The following is a 17,648-nucleotide window of genomic DNA, read 5'->3' as shown; positions in this document are numbered from 1 at the left end:
ACCTGATACCTGAGGAGCAGCTGGGTGGCTAAGTTGGTTAAGCATCCGACTTTGGCTCAGGTCGTGATTTCACAGTTTGTGACTTTAAGCCCAGCATCAGGCTCTGTGCTGACAGCTTGCTCAGAGCCTGGAGGATGCTCCGAATTCTGTCTCCCTTTCTCTCTGCCTCTCCCCTACTCACACTCTGTCTCTGTCTCTCTCAAAAATACACATTAAAAAAAAAATTTTTTAAGCTGCTACCTGAGGGTCCAGCTTTCATTCAGCCAGCATATTGGTGGTGACTGATCCTCCACTTGGGGACACTGAAAGATCTTGAAATACTCTCAACTACTGGGAGTCATGAAGAAGGCAGCTTGGACAACCACAAAGGTCTGAGAAACAACCAAGAGCTAGGGCCAGGCTGAATGATAAGATTCAGCATCTACATGAGACCATTCCATCAAGACTGGGACATGTGACTGTTTTATCTAATGCACAGAAGCCAACACAGAGAATTAAGAAAAATGAAGAAACAGAGAAATATATTACAAACAAAAAAATGAAACCTCTGAAACAGATCTTAATAAAAGGGAAAGAAGTGATTTACCTGATAAAGAGCACAAAATAATGATTACAAAGATGCTCACTAAACAGAGATAAAAAATATAGGGAAGTACCAGACAGAAATCACAGAGCTGACGAATTAAATAAATGAGCTGAAAAATTCAACAGAAGGGATTTTACAACATATTAGATCAAATGGAAGAAAGAATCAGCAAATTTGAAGACAGGGCAGTGAAAGTCATCCAAATAGGGACATAAAGAGAAAAAAGAATGAAAAAGAGTGAGTGAAGCTTAAGGAAATTGTGGGACACCATCCAGTACATCAATATATTTATTATGGGGTCCCAGAAAGCAAAGAAAAAGAGAAAGGGGCTGAAAGCCTATTCAAATAAATAATGGCTGAAAACTTTCCTAACACAGAAAAAGAAACAGAACTCCAGATATAGGAAGCCCACAGAATCTCAAACAAGGTAAATCCAAACCAAGATACACTATAATTAAATTGTCAAAAGTTGAAGACAAGGACAGAATCTTAAAGGCAGCAAAAGAAAAATTTATGTTATGTAAAAGGGAGTCTCCGTAAGATTACCAGCAGATTTTTCAGCAAAATCTGAAAAACTTTTGCAGGTAATAAGTTCAATGAAAGTGCTAAAGAAAAAACTACCAACCTAAAATATTCTACCCAGCAAAGTTGTCCTATAGAGTTGAAGGAGACATAAAAAGTTTTCTAGGAAAGTAAAAGTTTAAGGAGTTCATCAATACTAGACCAGCTGTGTAATAAATGTTAAGATGACTTCTTCAAGCTGCAAACAAAAGGATGAAACAAATTAGTAACAAGAAAACAAAGGATAAATCTCCCTGGTAAAGGTAAATACTGTTCATAGTTAAAATCAGATTAACATAATTTGTAACGAAGGTAGGTAAATCACTTGTAAATCTAGTATGAAGCCTAAAAGACAAAAATAATATAATTTGTTAATGGATACACAACGTAAAAAGATGTCAATTATAACATCAAAAACAAAATGCACTGAGGTATAGTAAAGAGAGCTTTAGTATGCATTTGACATAAGTTGATATCAACTTAAAACAGACTATCACAAATATAAAATGTTTTACGTAAGCCTCGTGGTAACCAGAAAGCAAAAACCTGTAACAGATATACAAAAGGTAAACAAAAAGAAATCTAAGCACACCACTATAGACAAGTATCAAATCACAAAGACATTTAAAAAAGGAACAAAGGAATTACAAAACAGCAAGAAACTATTAACAAAATGACAGTTACGTCCATATCCATCTATAATTACTTTAAATGTAAGGGACTAAGTTCTCTTATATGTCTTAAGGATATATACAGATTGAAAGGAAAGGGATGGAAAAAGATATTCCAGGCAAAAGAAAACTAAAAGAAAGCAAGAATATTTACACTTACATCACACAAAATAGCATTCCCAGCAAAAGAGTGCATTTGAGACAAAGAAGGTAATTATATAAGACTAAAGGGGTCAATCCAACAAGTGGTTGTAGGATTTTAAAATATTTATCTATCCAACATGGAAGCACCTAAATATATAAAGCAAATAATAACAGACCTGAAGGGAGAAATAGACAACAACACAATAATAGTAGAAACCTTAATACCTCAGTTTCAAAAATGGATAGATCATCTAGAAAGAATATCAATATGAAAACACTGGACTTAAGACTTAAACTACACATTAGACCATATGGACACAAAAGAAATTTATAAGACATTGTAACAGTAAGAGAATACTTAAGTACACATGAACATTCTCCAGGATACAACATGTTAGGCCACAAAACAAGTCTTAATAAATTTTTAAAAATGAAATCTTGGGGCGCCTGGGTGGCGCAGTCGGTTAAGCGTCCGACTTCAGCCAGGTCACGATCTCACACTCCGTGAGTTCGAGCCCCGCGTCGGGCTCTGGGCTGATGGCTCAGAGCCTGGAGCCTGTTTCCGATTCTGTGTCTCCCTCTCTCTCTGTCCCTCCCCCATTCATGCTCTGTCTCTCTCTGTCCCAAAAATAAAATAAACGTTGAAAAAAAAAAAAAAAAAAATAAAATAAAAATGAAATCTTATTAAGCATCTTTTCTATAGTATCAAACTAGTAATCAATTACAAGAAGAAACTTGGAACATTGACAAATATGTGAAGATTAAACAACATGCTATTGAACTACAAATGGATCGAAGAAAAAATAAAAACATTATCTTTAGACAAATTAATATGGAAATACACAATACAAAAGCTTAAGGGATGCAGCAAAAGCATTTCTAAGAGGGATGTTCAAAATAATAAATACCAACATTAAGAAATAATAAAAAACTCAAATAAACAACCTAACTTTACACATCAGGGAACTAGAAACATAAAACGAAACTAAGCCCAAAGTTAGTCAAAGGAAGAAGAAAAAAAAAAAAAAAAAAGGAAGAAAGGAATGAAGTAGAAATAAATGAAATAAAAATTTAAAAAAAATAATCAATGAAACTAAAAACTGGTTTTTTGAAAAGACAGACATTTAGCTAGACCAACCAAGAAAACTGAGAAAGAACTCAAATAAAATCATAAATGAATGAAGAGACATTACAGCTGGTATCACACATATACAAAAGATCATAAGAGACTACTACAAACAATTACACACCAACAAATTGGACAACCTAAAAAATGGACAAATTCCTAGAAATACACCAACCTGCCAAGGCTGAATCAAGAAAAAATAGAAAATCTGAACAGAACATTTACTAACAAGATTTAATAAGTAATCAAAAACCTCCCTACAAAAAATTCAGGACCAGATGGCTTTACTGGTAAATTCTACCAAACATTTAAAGAAGAATTAATACCAAACTTTCTCAAAAATCTTCCCCAAAATTGAAGAGAATGGAAGAAATTCATTTTACAAGGCCAGCATTACCCTGATATCAAAACCAAACAAGGACACTACAAAAAAGAAAACTACAGGCCAATACCCCTGATGAACATGAATGCAAATATCCCCAACAAAATATTAGCAAACAGAATTCAACAACACATTCAAAAGATCATTCACTATGATCAAGTTGGTTTTATTCCTGTGATGCAACAATGGTTCAATATAGGCAAATCAATAAATGTAATATAGCACACACAAAATGAAGGATAAAATTCATATTATCATCTCAATAGATGAAAAATATATTTTAAAAAATTCAACATTCTTTCATAATAAAAACTCTCAACAAACTGAATATAGTGGAAACATACCTCAAGAAAATAAAGGCCACATATGACAAGCCCACAGTTAACACCATACTCAATGGTGAAAAGCTGCAAATTTTTCCTCTAAGATCAGGAACAAGACAAAGATGTCCACTCTCATTGCTTTCATTCAACACAGTACTGGAAGTCCTAGCCAGAGCCATTAGGCAAGAAAAAGAAGTAAGACATCCAAACTGGAAAGGAGTTCATAGAACTCACCATTTGCAGTAATATGATATTATATATAAAAAAAATACTAACACTCCACACACACACACACAGAAAAAAAAACCTGTTAGAACCAATCAACAAATTCAGTAAAGATGCAATATACAATATGCAAAATACAATATACAAATATCACTAAGAACAAGTTAGAAACAGAAATTAAGAAAATCCCATTCACAACTGCATCAAAAAAAAAAAAGAAAATACTTAGCAATAAATTAGCAAAGAAGGTGAAAGATTTGTACATGAAAACTATAAGACACTGATGAAAGAAACTGAAGAAGACACAAATAAATGCAAAGTACAAAAAAAAACCTGTGCTTACAGACTGGAAGAATTAATATCGCTAAAATGGCCAAATAGTCTAAGGCAATCTACAAATTCAATGCAATCCCTATCAAAATTCCAATGGCATTTTTCTCAGAACTAACAAATCATAAATTTTGTATTGAACCACAAAAGACCCCAAAGAGCCAAAGCAATCTTAAGAACAAATCTAGAGGCCTCATACTTCCCAATTTCAAATTATATTACAAAGCTATAGTAATCAACACAGTATAATACTGACATAAAAAAAAGATGGGGCACCTGGGTGGTCCAGTCTGTTAAGCATCTAACTCTTGATTTCAGCTCAGGTAATGATTTCATGGTTTGCAAGACAGAGCCCAGTGTCAGCGTCTCTGCTCATAGCACAGAGCCTGCTTGGGATTCTCTCCCTCCTTCTCTCCCTCCCCCTCTCTCTCTCTCTCTCTCTCTCTCTCTCTCTCTCTCTCTCTCTCTCTGCCCCTCCCTCACTATCTCTCTCTCTCTCAAAATAAATGAACTTAAAAAAAACACATACAAACCAATGGGACAAAATAGAGAGCTCTGAAATAAATTCATGCATATATGGTCAATTAATACTTGACAAGTCAAGAATATACAATGGGAAAAGGATAGTCTCTTCAATAAATGGTGCTGGGAAAACCTGGACAGTCACAGCCAAAAGAATGAAACTGAGCCCCTATCTTACACTGCAGACAAAAAAACAACTCCAAATGGATTAAAGATCTGAAATGATAAAACTCTTAGAAGGTAACATAGGGGGCAAGTTCCTTGACATCAGTCTTGACAATGATGTTTTCAACTTCAAAACACCAAAAGTAAAAGTGACAAAAGCAAAAACAAACAAATGGGACTTTATCAAAAAGTTTCTGCAAAGCAAGGGAAATCACCAATTAAATAAAGAGGAAACTGATGGAATGGAAGAAAATATTTTCAAACCATATACCTGATAACGGGTTAATAACCAAAATATACAAAGAACTCATACTACTGAATAACAAAACAAAACAAAACAAAAATACCTGATTAAAAAAACTGACATTTTTTTCCATAGAAGACCTACAAATGGCTGTTAGGTATGTGAAAAGGTGCTCAGCATCACTAGTCATCACCAAATACAAATCAAAACTACAATGAGATATCACCTCACACATGTTACAATGGCTCTCATCAAAAAGAAAAGTGCTTTAACAAGTGTTGGTGGCACTGTAAACTGATGCAGCATACCATGGAGAATGTATGGAGTTTTCCTCAAAAATTAAAAATAGAATTACCCAAATGATCCAGACATCCCTCTTCTGGGTATACATCCAAAGGAAATGAAAACAGGATTTCAAAGAGATACCTGCATTCCCATGTTCACTGCAATATCATTCTCAATAGCCAAGATATGGAAACAACCCAAGTGTCCATCAACAGATGAATGAATAAAGATGTGGTGTGTGTGTGTGTGTATAATGCATTATTCATTCATGAGGAAAAAAAGAAATCCTCCCATTTCCAACATAATGAATAAATCTTGAGAGTATTATATTAAGTAAAATAAGTCACACAGAGAGAAAATACTACATGGTATCACTTATATGTGAAATTAAAAAAAAAAAATCAAACTCATAGTAACAGAGGGTAGAAAAGTGGTTGCCAGGGACTGGGTGATGAGGGAAACAGGGAGAGGGTGGTAAAGGAGTATAGACTTCCAGCTATGAGATGAATAAAGTCTGAGGATCTAATGTAAAGCATGATTGCTATGGTTGATAATATTGCATTATATAAGTACTAAGAGAGACTATATGAAGTCACCATTATGCATATATTAAATATTTTACAATATATGTCAATTATACTTCAATAACGCAGAATAAAACTGAAAAAGATCACAAATCTATGGAACTTTTTAAATAATTGATTTGTTAATTTTTAAAATGCTCTAAATGACTGAGATTTTACATTGCATGTTTTTATTTCTATCTGTGGGTAGCAGGAATTTCTACAAAAACATCAAGAGTAAATGAAGGTATTTTCTTGAGAAGAAATAAAGGATAAAGAAGCTTTTCAGAGTTCCCAAGATTTAAAGATATGGAGACTATAAAAGATACTTTCCAGAAAATTAAAGAAAGCTATGACAGTGGCATTTGTATCATATCACCAAATGTTATGAGTGGAAGAGAATGAGATTTAAAAAGTAGAATAATAGGTAGAAAAGATTCTCACCAGTGACGTACTATTTAGTTGTAGATAAATCTTATCTAACTGCCTCTGAATACCAAAAAAAGAAAGCCACATTATGGAACTTTTTGTGATATTTTGCAGAACAAATAATCCCATAAATAACATTATCATAATTTACGGAAAGTGCTTAACTATACATGAAAATACTAAAATATTGATTATATCTTAAACATCTACCCTGAGAGCTTCACAGTAAATCAAATATATTTTCCACAGTTATGGTAAGTACATCCATGTAGAAATAGCAGATATGCCATTCTTCATAGATGTATTTTTTTCATTCAAGCCAGTTTAAAAAGTACAAGGTCTATGGTGAGCTTGATTAGGAAAAACTAAGAAACTTGCCTCACTTTCTATATTCTAAAAATTAGAATGAAAAGCCCCAATAATCCTAAATATAGTGGTCAAATATTCATATTTTCTCAATGTCTGAATAGGCCAAAGTCTTCCTTGGATGCTAACTAAGGCAATCTTGTATTTAAATTAAAAGCTAAGTAAGCATTACAAAAGGGACCCAGGAAGCCACAAAGCAAGAGCAAACTATCAGATAATAAAAGGATATGTATTCAAAAAGGACAAGGATAATTTAATTTCAAAGCACAGATTATATATACAGGAGAATGGATCCACCTATAGTCAAAAAGTACCTCATAAAGGAAAAGAAATCACATGAAGCACCACACTCAAGAATGAACAATGTTAAGTATCAGCTGCTAGAAACCAGTAATGCATTAAATAGATACAAGAGAAGAGATGATCCATTTAGTCACAAGCTGAGCTCCCTGAAAGCCAAGGTAGGCTTTGGAAGGTTGGCTGTAAATACCAACGTTCACAAACCAGCTATCAAAAATAATTTCATTTGACTTCTACTAGAATCATCACAGAAATATAAGGCAAACTTTAAAAAAAAATGAATTACAATTTAAGTTGAAGATGTGTCATCAACTAAAATAGCTGCTGCAAAACCCTATTCAAATCTCCCCGCATTTCAAATCTCCCTTCCAGCCTTCAAACTACTTTGAAGTTTTTCATTATCATAAGTTACCATTTCCTCTACTGCAGAGCAGCTACATAACAGAATCCAAAACACAATTCAAAGAGGGCAGGAAGAAAAGACTGAAAGAACTTTTCAGCTCTATGAAATACTTAATTCCTTGTATTTTATAGTTTCATAAAGATATTACCTCTAAGATCAAGAGCTAGAAGCTGTCTAAAATCATGACCAGGATAATGGAAGGGCCCTTATACTAGGGTGGCAGGGGTAGAGGGGGAGAAGACAGCAAGAGCCAATGATAGAAAAATCTGCTGTGCACACACTAAAAACCTGAGAATTTGCCATTGGTCCACTCATGTCCTTGACCCCCACAGCTGATTCTCCCTAAAATTCTTGATAAAATCCAAACTGTCCAATGGCTGCTACTCTACAAAATCAATTCTCTGAGAACCATCCTTGACCAACTATTCCCCCAAACTATGCCTAACCCCTCCTGCTAATGCCCTATAAAAAATTCTGCCATTCTTCCTCAAGTTAGAACTTTCTTTCAGAGCATTTTCTAATACAGTCTTATGCTGACAGTGCTCTGTCAGCTCTGTCAGTGCTCATAGTTTTCTTTGAAACTATGAAAATACAGAAGGTCAAAGCAGCAGGAATTGGCTTCATTTTTTATTTTCTTGATGGGTTTCAAGGTAACTGTGGGCACTATTTCTGTGACTAAATATAATCACCAGGGAAATAGGCAACAGAATAGAAAAGCTTCCACTGGTCATTAAAAAATATAATAAAGACAAACATTTATTAAGCACCTAACTACACTACTATACACTTTTATGTAACTGATTCTATTTATTCTTCATTACAACCCTTGGGATATTCTTACGTTCATTCTACAGATGAGAAATCAGAAACTTAGTTTAAGAAACTTACCCAGTTAGCAAGTGGTAAGTACAGGAATTAAATCCAATTATCCCAGGGCAATTCTTTCCACTTCACCAAAACCACCAGCTACATTGCTTTAACTCCAAGTACTTTCTATAAGAAACAACTGCATTCTTCTGAGCCCCTTGTGTTCTGTTAGGTCTACTTACTGCTTTTTTTTATCTTTAAGCAAGCCTCTATGCTTTAAAATTTTCTTCATGTAATTCATTTATTGTTTTTACTTCTTCCTAAGCACTCACTAATGATCCTCAAGTATCCTATAGCTAACTGTCTCCCATTAGTAATGCTGAACATAACTTCAGAATTAAAACAATTGTACTCAATCACAATTCTTCAGTAGATATTTTCTGGACACTTCTCAGATTTTTCTCTATTTTTTTCATATCACAGTTCAATAATTAGACTCCACTGTTATTAGTGTAGTGTATGTTTTAACCAATTAGAAATAATATTGCACATAAAATATTTTTTAAACCCAGGTACTCTACATGCAAATTAATTGACTTTTTTTATGGGGAGAGGGTCATTTTGGGGGGGAGGGGAAATAACAAAATTGTGCACAATAACAGATACTTGCATTATCTAGGGCTAAAACATAAAAAAAATAGTAACTTTCATCTCAACAGACACACACAAAAAAGTATTTTAACAAAATCCAATATCCATTTCTGATTTGAAGTCTCTGCAAACTAGAAATAGAAACAAATTTAATAAATCCAATAAAGGGTATCTATGAAAAATCTATAATTAACATCATACTTGTGTAAGAATAGATGCTTTCCCCCTAAAATAAGAAGACTAGAATATCCATTCTCACCATTTCTATTTACCATTATACCAGAGCATCTAGCCAATGAAGTCAGGCAAAGAAAAAGAAATAAAAGGCACCCAGAGTGGAATTAAAGAAGTAAAACTCTCTTCATTCACAGAAGACATGACTATCTACGTAGAATCCAATGGAATCTGCAAAAAAAAAAAAAACAAAAAACAAAAAAAAAAACAGAACAAAACAAAACAAAAAAAAAACTAGAGCCAGAAAATGAATTTAACAAGGCTGCAGGATATAAGCACCAATTGCATTTCCATATGTTTGCAATGAACAACTCAAAAGTGGGATTTTTAACAAAAACAATACCATTTATAAGAACATAAAAAATATAATACACTTAGGGGTAAATCTGACAAAATCTGGGAAAAATCTGTATAATAAAACCGTAAAACACTACTGAAAGAAACTGAAAATCTGAATAAACAGTGATACATTATCCATGGGTCAAAAGACTCACTACTGTTAAGAGGTAAATTCTCCCCAAATTTATCTATAGATTCCAATGCAATTCCCACAGATTTATGCATAGATTCAGTGAATATCCCAGTAGGCTTTTTTTTTTTTCAGACATTTAGTAACTGCTTCTAAAATTCAGATGGAAATGTAAAAAAAACCTAGAACAGTTGCATCACTCTGGATCCAATCAGAAAAGAGAGGTCACAAGGAAATTTGAAAAGGGAAAGTTAAGTATAAAGAATATTAACTATAACAGGGCTCGGTGTAACAACAATTAACTAGTGAGAAACAAAGAGAATACGAAAGAATACAAGAGCAGCTAACACCTCCTAGGGCTGAGACAAGAGTGCCCTTCTACAGGGCAGAGATCAGACCCTGTCGGAGAAAGCATAGCCTTGTCTCACTGAATGACAGATAAGTCATTCTGGTGCCATACCAGCAGAACTTGCTGGAAATTTGCCTTGTGAAACTTGGCAGAAATCCATTCATAATGGGGCTAGGAAAAACCATTTATCTGGCAGCGTCCCATGAAGGCATTCTGCTACAAACCCACACGAGAGGTACAAAGAGAAGCTAGCCTTGGGTCATTGGCTGCTGGGTTACTGCGGCCCTCTGAGCACTAAAGAAGCTTAGTGCTAGTAAAGTCACACATACGGCAAGAACTGTACACTAAGGAAGCCATGTGGGCTGATTCTAGAGAAGTTGAGTATGCTGCTGGAGCTTGCCAAGCAAGCACACAGAAACCAAGAAGCAAAACTTTTTCCTCCTGCAATGTCTCTGCAGCACTCTCTATTGACAAAGCCCAACACTATGCCAGCTGGCAAAAGAAAAATACTAAAAAAGCCAGATCCATTTTCACAGAATAGGCAAAAAGGGAAAATCTGGAGCTAAGATGCAATAAATCAATAACCAGCACAATAGCCAAAATAACACTGAAAAAGAAGAAAAAAGCTAGGTGAGTAGCACAACTTGGTTTCATGACTTCTTATAAAGCCACAGGAATCAAAATAGTAGTAGCATTGAGACAGGCAAGAGATCAGTAATGAATTAGGTAATCAGAAATAAACCCAGACATATACGATCAGCTGATTTTAGGCAAAAGTGTAAAGGATGGCCTGTCAACAAATGGTCCCAGAACAAGTGGATATCACAATGCAAAAAAAAAACAAAACAACAAACCCTTATTCAATTTTCACTTCACATAAAAAACATTAACTCAAAATGCATCATACCACTAATCATAAAACCTAAAACCATAAAACTTCCAGAAGATATCTTAGGAGAAAGTTTTTATAACCTTGCATTAGGCAACTATATCTTAGATATAGATACAAAAACAAGAACATGATCCAGATAAGAATAAATGGATAGACTGAACTTTCATCAAAATTAGAAGTTTTTATTCCTCAAAAGAGACTGTTAAAAGAATGAAAAGATAAGCCACCATCCAGGAGAAAACCTCTGCAAAACATAGAATCAAAATATATAGGAAGCATTCAAAACTCAATAATCAGAAAACAACCCAATTAAAATAATGGGTAAAAGATTTGAGCACACATTTTACCAAAGAAAATATACAAGTGGTAAATAAACACAAGAAATGATGCTCAATATCAATAGTCATTAGAGAAATGGAAATTAAAACACAGGTAGATAACATTTTACACCTACTAGAATGGCTAAAATTAAAAGGAATAACCATACCAAATGTTGATAAGATATAGAGAAACTATCACACACTGCCAGCAAGAACAAAAAATGGTATAGGCACTTTGAAAAACTATTTGGCAACTTCCTAAAAAGTTACACAAATACCTACTATATGATCCAGTCATTCCACATTTAGATATTTACCTAAGAGAAATTAAAATATATGTCCAGGGGCATCTGGGTGGCTCAGTTGGTTGAGCATCCAACTTCAACCCAGGTCATGATCTCGTGGTTCACAAGTTCGAGCCCTGTGTTGGGCTCTGTGCTGAAGCTCAGAGCCTGTAGCCTGCTTCTGATTCTGTGTCTCCCTCTCTCTCTCTGCCCCTCCCCCACTCGTGCTCGCTCTCTCTCTCTCTCTCTCTCAAACATAAATAAAAACATAAAATTTTTAAAAATAAAATATATGTCCATACAAAAACCTATATATTAATGTTCATGGCAGTTTTAGTTCTAAGAGCCAATAACTAGAAAGAACTCAGACTGTCCATCAACAGGTGACTGTGTAAACAAATTTGGGTATTATCCATATCCATCCAAATGGATATCCATATTACCCATATGTGTCAGTTATCAGTTTATTGCCCCTCAGTTCTGAATGAGTATTTCAAGGTATGTTTTGTGATAAACAACAAAATCCCTTTAAGTATTCCTCCTTTAACACGAGCACCATGCTAAGCTTTTTCAGTAGAGGACATTCAAGGGTCAGTGAAGTAGAAAGAGGCTCTCCAACAGTTTACAGAAGGGACTTGGTGGGAAGGAGTATGGAATATGTAGGTGAGGACTTCTAGTGGGGTGCTGTCCCAATCACTCAGAAAAAACACAATCCTTCTGCAACCTTGAAGCCTCAGCCTGATAATAAACTGTCAACAGTTTATTCTGCACGTGGAAACCAGAGCCCCCCAGTATTCAGAAGGGCTCTTGACAGTGCCAGCACCTATAATCCCTCTACAAGACCCCATTCAGACTGAACACAATTGTCTACGGCCCACAGGGACACACACCACTTACACAGAGTTCCTAAATCCCTTGAAATTTCCTGACAGGAACATCTTTGGTTCTAATGAGGCTACTCTTGGTGAGCTCCAGGATAGCTTCAGTATAGGGTCTGGTCATCAGAAAACCAAACCCTGATTATAAACTTGGAACTTCCACCCCCACCCTTTATCCTCCAGTGTCCAGCTGGACACTGACTTAATAACCAATCATGCCTGTGCAATAAAACCCCCTACCAAATACAGGGTTGAGCATCCAAGTTGATAAACACATCCATGTGCCAGTAGCTGTGCACTCAAGGATCCTTCTGGGCTTCATCCTATGTATCTCTTCATCTTGCTGTTCATCGTTATCTTTAATTATATCTTTTGTAATAAGATGGTAAACATAGGTGTTTCTGAGTTCTGTGAGTCATAATAGCCAATTAAAAAACCTGAGGAGGAAGTCATGGGACCCCTCCCAATTAGTAGTCAAGTCAGACAGAAGTGTGAGCTACCCACTGTTTGCAACTAGCATCCAAAGTGAAGGGTAGTTGTGTGGGACTGAGCCTCTAACCTCTGGGGCCTGTGCTAACTACTCATTGGTATCCTCAGAGAATTAAAGAGTTGCTTGGTGTGGAAAACCCACACATCTGGTGTCAGAAGTGTTGTAATTACAGGAAATGAGTTTTCTTTTACAGGGTCAGATACTATGAGGCACTATTGACACAAAGATAAAAAGTCCCCAAAATTAAGAATTTCTGCCATATCATATTTACACATAGGCAAGAAATCAAAAGAAATGGTTGTGTTAGATGGCATCATTAATGGTATTATTTCAAACTGATTCCAATAACAACCAGAAACAAATATAATCAATGGTTTTTAAATAACAGTAGCAAAATATTTGGTTTTTTTATATAAGAAAATTTTAAAGCCAATTCCTCCACTCTCAAACTGAAAAGGAACATTCCAAAAAGATACCATTTATGAGACAATGGATGGAAATATGTACAAGAATCTTGTAGATCTGTGATAGATTTAACATTTTTGCACCTATCTGTACCAGGCACAATAACCAAAATCACCCCACTCTTCTGAACACCAATTCCTCTTCTTAGTCTTGCCTTCTATCCCTATCATTCAGCTTACTGCTGATCAAACTAAGAAGCTTAGGTGTGTGCAAGAACAGATAGCAAAAACAGGCAGGGGCACCTGGGTGGCTCAGTTGGTTAAGCATCTAACTCTTGATTTCGGTTCAGGTTGTGATCAGGATTCCTGGGGTCAAGCCCCCTTTGTCAGGGTCTGCACTGACAGCCTGGGATTCTCTCTCTCTCCCTCTCTCTCTCTCTTTCTGCCTCTCTCCATCTCACACTCTCCTCGCCATCCCCCCCCCCCTCCAAATACATTAAAAAAATTATGAAAAATGCTGACTTGCACTCACAATCAATTACAAACTAAAACAAGAGATTTTTTAATCAACTGAGAAATATTAAAAGTTGAATAATACCCAGTGTAGAGAAAAAATTGGTGCAACTTTTCTGAAGGGAATTTGTTACTATAAATCAAAAATCTAAACAATAATTCAAATCTTTTGAGCCAACAATTCTATCCCAAGGAGTTAATGCTAAGGAATAATTGCACAAAATCCTTTGTATGCATTAATACATATGTTATATAATATATATGCCTTGGATATCTGTATTTTTAAAAAACACTCCTGAGGGAATTCTTACAATCATCCAGTTTGGGAACTATGCATCAAATCTATGTATTAAAAGAACTAACATCTAATCAGCAACTTTTATAAGCCCAGTACTATACTGACAAATACATTATTATCATGTTTAATGAAAACACATTAGGAGCTAGAAGAGCTGTTTTAAAAGCTCCACATTCCTAAAATACTGATAGTAAAAGCCTTAAAATGAATTTTCACACAGTTCTATTCATTACCTCACTTAACAAGATTAATGTTCTGTGTTACCTGTAAGGACAATTTCTAGTTACTATCTCAAAATTTCCCATTAAATTATATTACAAAATGGAAGCTAGTCTCAAAATTAGATAAAAATGACATTTTAAAACAGAATAACAAAAATTAGTGGAGTATCCATGATATAACATAATAATCAACATATAGTTCATAGTACAAATGTCTTACAAAAAATACTGAGAATCTTACCTGAAAAATCATAATTACCTGGATCATTAAAATCTGTAAGAAAAAATGTCTATATCAGGTATATCTGCAAGAAGGAAATGTTCTATATCTACACTGTCCAATATAACAATCACTAGTCATATGTGGCTGGAGAGCACTAAAATATGGCTAGTAAGACTGATGAGGAGGCCCACTAAAACATATTTAAGTATACTCATCAATTTTAACATGTATTGAAATGAGGAGTACATCTTCAGGGGGAAATAAACTGTAAATGACATACAAGCCTAGAAAAAATCTAGACTAGTTCTTTTTGTGTTTATATTAGTAAAAGGACAATTTAATCTACCGCTCACATTCCATAAAGATACAACCAAAGGCAACTTTGAGTTTCTTCACATCCAGCGAGGACTTAAGTAATTTTTCATTGCTACCAACACAAAAAAGGTTTGAAATCACTAACTGCAAGAGAAAAGCATTGATGACTCATTCATAATCCCTTAAATCAATCATTATAACTTTACATAACAAAGTAATAAGATTTATTTAGCAGGACAATTAAAACCTATGGAACTTTATTTAAGGTAACTTCACTAATAATATGTTCCTGATAAACTTCAATCACATCATCTTCTTCCATTCCCAATTCTTTTGCAGTGTGATTATCAGTAATTCTCTGACCTTCAAAAAGAAACCTGAGTGAATTCATTGGAACTCCTTGTCTTTAACAGTACGATTCTTTGAGTTTCATGAGATGAGTTGTCATTTTCACTTTGAAGCAAATCTCAATGCTATCCTATCCAATATTGAGTTTAATGTATTTTCCTTCTTTCTTATCCCCCAAGTCCTCAGTTGAAGGTTTTGCCTCCTAGTCAGATATGTTGATGGTGGCTTCACCCAGGGTCTCCACACAGCAGCAGCCTCAGGTAGGCAGAACCTCAACTCCAGGATTGACAAATCCATCTCTCTTCACCACAGCACGATACTTCGGCTGGAGGGACTTCCGCAGGCGTCACACCTCACTCTACTTTGACTTTTTAACTTTTGGAGATTTCATGGCATGCAATTTTTCTAAAATTTTAATAATTTTTATTACAAACATATTATCACTCTACCAATCAAAATTTCTCTTGAATTTTTAATTTAATTATCACAATTTCTATTTTCCTTTAACAGGTTACAATGATGAAAACTAGCAAGGCTTAAAACTAATGAGTTCTTAATTCTCATTTTTTAAACGTTGAAATGTATTCCTTCACTATGCAAATATGCTTTCCCAGCATAGTCTCTATGAAAATGAATAACTTAATGGGGCGCCTGGGTGGCTCAGTCGGTTGAGTGTCCAACTTCGGCTCAGGTCATGATCTCACGGTTCATGGGTTCGAGCACCATGTCAGGCTCTGTGCTGACAGCTCAGAGCCTGGGGCCTGCTTCAGATTCTTGTCTTCCTCTCTTTCTCTGCCCCTCCCATGCTCACACTATGTCAATCTCTCTCTCAAAAAAAAAACATTAAAAAAAATTAAAAAAAAAAAAAGAAAATGAATAACTTGAAGTTATTTATATCTCACTCAAATCTGATCCTTGCCACTCCTCCTCTCAAAAACAAATAATAAATAAATAAATAAATAAATAAATAAATAAATAGAAAAATCCTCCATCAAATATTCATTGATCACCTACTAAGTATCAGGTGCTATTTTAGGTGCTCAGGATATATCTTGAAGGGTTGGCTGGAAGGGTTGGCTTAGCACCCTTAACTCTGGCTCCATTCCAATTTAGCAGAATCCTGCTCTGGTATATTTATCCGCTCCTTTGCAGGCCATAGGACTGGCCCAACTATCAGCAGTAGCTGCTCTGTGAACACGAAAAGGAGGCAGTTTTCCTGGGTTTAGCCAGGCACTCAAGCTTTTAACAAAGCCCATTCACAACTCAGGCCATGTACAGTTAAGCATCTAATAAATATTTTGATTAAAAAAACAAAACAAAACAAAACAAAAAAAAAAACTCATGGAACTTTCATCCTGGTAAGAAAATACTCAATAAACAAATACAAACACATGTACACACACACATAAAGTGTCATACACAATATATGATAAAAACTAGGCATTTATTTTACACTGAGTGATCAGGAAGAGTTTATATGAAGCTGTCAACGAATACAATCTCTTTGATAAAGTGTCATGTAGAATACTATCACTCTACAAATTCCAGTTTTTAACTTAACAGTAAGTATAAAAAGTACCACTCTACTAATTGACTGACTAGATGTTTTGTAAAGAGTCCTCTAGAATCTAGAATTAAATAAAATGAAAATTCTACTTCCGGGGCACCTGGCTGGCTCGGTCCTGAGCACAGGACTCTTGGTTTAGGGGTTGTAAGTTCAATCCCCAGGTTGGGTGTGGAGCCTAGTTAATTAATAAAATAAAATTAAATTAATAATAATTCTACTTTCATTTACAATTATTCAAACTGTCAAGTAACTTATTAATGTGCAAAAGAATCCAATATGTTTTTAAGAGATCCCCTTCCCCTTTAAAACTCCCAAAATACAAAATACACGTAATAAACCATCATAAAAGTACAATTATCCTAGGATTTTGCTTGTTTATTTGTTTGTTTGTTGAGAGAGAGCACAAACCCGGGGAGGAGGCAGAGGGAGAGAGACAGAATCTCAAGCGGGCTCACAGGGTTTGATCTCAAGACCCTAGAATCATGACCTGAGACAAAATCAAGATCAGACACTCAATCGAGCCACCTAGGTGCCCATTTCCTAGAATTTTTAAGAATATTTCCATATTACAAGTCACTACTAACTGGTAGCACAGTAAGTAATATTTTTGAAATGAGATTTATCTTCTCTTCTGAAGTTGCCTATATCAAATTTCCTCAAGCCAGTAACTCAGACCCTAAACCATAGTAACACTATTGCTCTAAAAACTGAAGGATCTAAGATACATAACTATATACGGTGGAAGACAGAATGTCTCTTT

The 17,648-nt window shown here is 35.0% G+C and overlaps 1 protein-coding gene across 9 annotated transcripts in view; it reads right to left on the bottom strand.

The window, feature by feature from the left end:
* FUT8 (fucosyltransferase 8) overlaps nucleotides 1–17,648 on the bottom strand; it is a 310,024-nt gene that overhangs the window by 224,729 nt on the left and 67,647 nt on the right. For 2 of the 9 annotated variants that reach the window (XM_042943536.1, XM_042943535.1), the window contains exon 3: nucleotides 14,677–14,709. The exons of 6 other annotated variants lie outside the window; for them this stretch is intronic. The gene's annotated coding sequence lies outside the window, so the exon portion shown is untranslated. The remainder of the gene's footprint in view (nucleotides 1–14,676; nucleotides 14,710–17,648) is intronic. One more of the 9 variants, XM_042943537.1, reaches the window with a different exon arrangement.

The sequence above is a fragment of the Panthera leo genome, chromosome B3 (assembly GCF_018350215.1).
Source record: "Panthera leo isolate Ple1 chromosome B3, P.leo_Ple1_pat1.1, whole genome shotgun sequence".
Lineage (NCBI taxonomy): Eukaryota > Metazoa > Chordata > Mammalia > Carnivora > Felidae > Panthera > Panthera leo.
The sequence above is the reverse complement of the archived record's forward strand: the minus strand, read 5'-3'. Positions and strand labels throughout refer to the sequence as shown.